This window comes from Bactrocera neohumeralis, chromosome 6 (assembly GCF_024586455.1).
Source record: "Bactrocera neohumeralis isolate Rockhampton chromosome 6, APGP_CSIRO_Bneo_wtdbg2-racon-allhic-juicebox.fasta_v2, whole genome shotgun sequence".
Lineage (NCBI taxonomy): Eukaryota > Metazoa > Arthropoda > Insecta > Diptera > Tephritidae > Bactrocera > Bactrocera neohumeralis.
Genome location: NC_065923.1, coordinates 58,430,546 through 58,435,646, shown reverse-complemented (window position 1 = coordinate 58,435,646; position 5,101 = coordinate 58,430,546). Strand labels below are relative to the sequence as shown.

The 5,101-nt window shown below is 27.6% G+C and overlaps 1 long non-coding RNA gene across 2 annotated transcripts; it reads right to left on the bottom strand.

The window, feature by feature from the left end:
• Window positions 1–850: 850 nt before the first annotated feature.
• On the bottom strand, window positions 851–4,831 carry LOC126762134 (uncharacterized). Of its 2 annotated transcripts, XR_007667425.1 has the most exons (3): window positions 4,741–4,831; window positions 4,005–4,582; window positions 851–3,919 (listed from the first exon to the last, which is right to left on the bottom strand). It is a non-coding gene; the product is annotated as an uncharacterized LOC126762134 (long non-coding RNA). The 2 variants fall into 2 exon arrangements; XR_007667424.1 differs by having other exon boundaries at window positions 851–4,582.
• Between the last annotated feature and the right edge of the window lie 270 nt (window positions 4,832–5,101).

The following is a 5,101-nucleotide window of genomic DNA, read 5'->3' as shown; positions in this document are numbered from 1 at the left end:
TTTCACAGCGTGAATTCTGTGGTTGTGAGGTGAATTCCTTACTTCAATTCTAAGAAATGTTCGATATCGAACCTGCACCTGTAAGTGAGAAAAGAGGCAACATAGCTGTTGTCGATTTATAATATTTGTCAATTCTAAAATATTTTTCCGTGGCTCGCAAAAATCTCCGTCGATATGTATGCAAGCTCATATAAAAACATACATATAATTATAGACTTAGCGTGTAAGTCTATCTTCCAATTTGAATAAAAGACCTTGTATTCTTTTAAGTTACAAATCGTGGTTTATTTGAGAGCTGCAAGGGAACTTTAGAATAAAGTTGTTTTAGTTTAAAAGATACTTATCATCCTTAGTTTACAAGATGTCCTGTGTCCTTGAGTTCCTTCCTGTCATCTAGTCCTTGGATGTCACATACATTTACTATTTGAGAGACAAACTGAATTTTAACTGCACTTAACTTCACTTGAACTGAACTTGTACTGAACTAAACTTGTACTGAATTGGACTTCTCTTAAATTGAACTTGTACTGAACTGGACTTCACTTGAGTTGAACTGAACTACAATTAAACTCTTACAATGCCTTTTATGCTTTCTAGATTTGATTATTTCTAAGTCTCTAAGCAAAGCATCAAATATCATAACGATGGCACGAGTTCTTATTTATTATTGTGTCCAAATAGGATTCAAGTTTCTTTGATGTTTGTTTACATCAAATTCTATTGTTTTGAATACGTATGCCATTACAACATTAGATGTTGAAATTCAATGTTTGGTTTCTAACACGTTATGTACATATGTATGTATGTACGTCTCCTATCAATTTAGTATCGAATTATAATGCTATGTGCATTTGTTTATAAATTTGGTGTCGAATTATGTTATACGTAAGTATGTATGTATAATAACTCTAATGTCCAGTACTTGTTGTTTGAAATATTGGCTGAATTGCGTTTGCTGTTGTTGTTGGTGATATTGTGCCGATCATTGGTAGTGTGTTAAGTATGATGCTAGATGTGGTGGTTGATGTGGTGGTAGATGTGGTGGCTGAATGTGTAACTCCCCTCTCCTTAGGCTTGAACTGCTCCTGAAGTTCAATATTTTGATTCGAAGATTGTTCCTCTTGCAGTCTTTTACAAAAATTCTTATATTTTATACAATATTTCGTTAGTAATATTATTAATATAACTGTAATTATAACTGTTAGTGAAATATAATAATTTATATTTGTTTTGTGATTATATTTTAATTCTTTAATTTGTTTTGTATTTTCTATATTTTTTAAATGAACTTCTTGCAAGTTATTTATATTTAAAGTGACATTCATTTCTTCATAAAATGGTAAAATAATTACATTGTAAAATATATTATCAATATTTTCAAAAATATTTTCATCAATATCTATAGAACAATTTTTAAATTCAATTAAATAATTTCCTTGAATTTCATACCGCATTTTATTACAATTGTGTTTTATTTTGGGTTTTTATAATTTTTTTGTAAATACAATTCCTTTTTCAATGTCTTTAATTATTGTTTCATTATTTGTTCTACTTGTACAAAAATCGAATTTTCCTTTAAATATATTTTGAATACATTTATTACTTAAATTTAATTTTTCTTTAAGAATTATTTCATTTGTATAATCAAAAACTTTTCCTGTATTCGTAATATATCTTTGTTTATCAATATTTATTTCTTTATTAAATTTGTTTGGAATTGGCAAAATTTCAATTTCAAAATATTCTTCCTTGCAAAATTGTGGTATCATTATTATTACTATTAAATTTGTCTTTATTTCTAGCACATTACTCTTTATGTATTTCAATTTTTTGTTGTAGTTCTAAATTAACCTTAATTTTTTTATTGTGTTCATTTATTAATTTGTGGTCATTTGCTTCAATTATTTTTAAATGTTCACTTAATTCCTGTCTATCATCATCATCCATTGTACCATATAAAATATTTAATCCTTTTCCTACGGTGTTTGCTAATGCTCTTATTTGTCTAATTTTTAAAGGTTTGATTGAAGTTAATTTATTTCGTGCTATATTTAATGGGAATATTAAATTGTTTGTTGATTTATTATTTTGAAATGTGTTATTAAATTTCTCTATTGCGATATTTAGTTTTGTTATTATACTTTCATAGTCTGCTAAATCTATAATATGATATACCTTATTAAAATCCTCTATTGCATCCAATTTTTATTATTTTATTAGAAATAAAATCGATTGGTTTTTTATTTGTAGTCGAATGAATACTATTATTATAAAATTGTACTGATTTTACTATTCTTTTTGTAATCGTTTCTTTGTTATTTTGTGATTTTAAAAGTCTCAAGTGTTCATTTATGGTTCCGTGTACTCTTTTTACATCACTATTACCCGTTTTAACTAATGGTGATGTAAAGTGTACGTTCATTTCTTCGTTATTAAAATATTCACGCATGTACGAATTATTAAACTCATTATCAAAAACGTATCTTTTTGGTTTTCCAAAAATTGAATGTCTATAATTTAAAGTTTCAATAAACGTTTGACTATTTCTATCAGTAATCGGTACAATAAATAAATGTTAACTAAATTTATCAATAAACGTGAAAAATATTTGTCTTTCCGCAATATATAAATCTTCGTGTTTTATTTCGTTTGTAGAATTTGGAATTTCCGTTTTCTCGAATTTGATTTTTTCTTCAGGTCTATCATGTTTTGCTGATTGACATATTTCGCAATTATTTATAAATCTTGTAATTAATTGTTTTAATTTTGGAATATATATTTTGTCCATTAATTGTTTAAAAATTTCGTCTATACCGCGATGGTTGAGCCTTAAATGTTCCTTTTCTATGATTTCGAAGACTTTTTCTTCATCTTCAATATCATCTAAAAGTATATTACTTTTAAGTGCTTTTATATTCGAATTTCCGAATATTTTTATGAAGTGTCTTTGGAATAGGATATATTTCATTTCATTCGGACAATATACAGTAAAATTTTTTAAATTTAAATTCTTTAAGATTTCCCCAAAATTTTCATTTATCATATTTTCATAAATGTAAATTCATCTATTTTTGAAAATTGTTGTGTCAATAACATCTTTTCCTTTTACTTTGTTTTATGTTATTATTATTTGAGTTTTAAATAGATTAACAGGTTTTTCTGTTATCCAGATGTGATCATCAGTGTCTTCCATTGCGCTATGTATAGTTGCACAAGTTGTTTCGTCAACATCCATATCTTCGTCCAATGCATTTACTTGAAGTCTGCTTAGAAAATCTGCAACGTTGTTCTCTTTTCCTTTTACATAAGTATATATTCAATATCAAATAAATACTCGTTAAGAGCTAATTTCCATCTGGTAAATTTGCTATTTTCCTGTTTTAAGTTGTTTAACCATATTAATGGTTTGTGGTCTGTTTGTAATTTAAAACGTTTGCCATATAAATACGGCCGAAAATATTTACATGCCCATACTATTGCTAAGAGTCCTTTTCTATTGTTGAATAATTTTTTTCACTGTCACAAAGTGTTCTACTTGCGTAACAAATGGGATGCCCGTCTTGTGAAAGTACAGCACCAATTGCGAATGTACTTGCATCGGTCGTTAAGACAAATTGTTTTTCGAAATTTGGGTATTTTAAAATTGGATAATCAATGAGAAGTTGCTTTAATTTTTCAAAAGCATTAATATATTTTATGCCATTTGTATCAATTTTCTTATCTTTCTTTAAATACTTTACCATAGAATATGCAATGCGACTATAATCTTTTATAAACTTCCTGTAATATCCTGTTATTCCCAAGAATGATTTGATTTCCTTGACAGTATTAGGTAGTTTAATTTTTTCTATCACTTCAATTTTCTTCGGGTTTGGTTTTAGTCCTTCGTTCGAGATGATGTGACCTAAAAAATCTGTTTCTTTTTTAAAAAATGAACATTTATCAATCTGAATTTTTAAATTATATTCTCTTAGTTTGTTGAATATTTTTTGAACTGAACTTACGTGTTCCTGAAGACTTGTACTGAAAATTAGTATGTCATCGAGATAAACTACACAAATATTGTTTATGAATGGTTGTAGGACATGGTTCATCATGCGTTGAAAAGTTGCTGGTGCGTTTTTTAATCCAAATGGCATTCGAACGTATTCATAATGTCCGTATTCTGTTGAAAATGCGGTTTTATGTCTATCCTTCGGGTTTACTAAAATCTGATGAAATCCTTTAGCCAAATCCAACGTTGTGAAATATTGAGCTATTCCTAACTTATCAAAAATACTTTCGATATTAGGTATAGGAAACTTGTCTTCAATCGTGATTTCACTTAATTTGCGATAGTCAACAAGTATTCTCCATTTTCGCATTCCTGAATTATCCATTTTCTTTGGAACGATCCATAAGGGTGCATTGTAAGGCGAACAGCTTTTCCTTATTATTCCATTTTTTCCATTTCCGTAATTTGGTTTTTAATTTCATTTTTATGTATTTCGGGGTATCGATATAACTTCGTATATATCGGTCTATCAGTGTTCGTGTCAATATTGTGTTGTACTTCTATTACACTTGTCAGCACGTCTCCTTCCTTGAAAAATAAATCTTTATTTTTATTAATCAATTTTTCTAATGATTCACATTCTTCTGAATTCATTTTCTCATCTTTCAATTTATTGAATATATTTTTGTTTTCATTTTTTACATAAATTAACTCGTCTGTTTTTAATATTTCATTTATGTACTCACCTGATTCTTGCACATAAAAATCTTTAATATTTTCTTCTTTAAATAAATCTTTTATATCTTCATAATGTTGTTCTCTATTCATTTCTTCACTTTTATATTTTTTTAAAGTTTTTAATTCTATTTTCTGTCCATTCACGTATAGTGTATTTTCTTTATACGAGAGCTCAATTCCTAATAGAATTAAGACGTCATTTCCTAATATAGGCTATGTTCGTAAATGCATCATGACGATTGCATAACAAACAGAACGTTCAGAAATGCCAATATTGCAGCACTGCAATAATCAAGCGTTCAAAAAGACAACACTTCTATCAGCTGTCACTCATAATTTCTATCAAAAAATTGTTTACTGCATTTAACT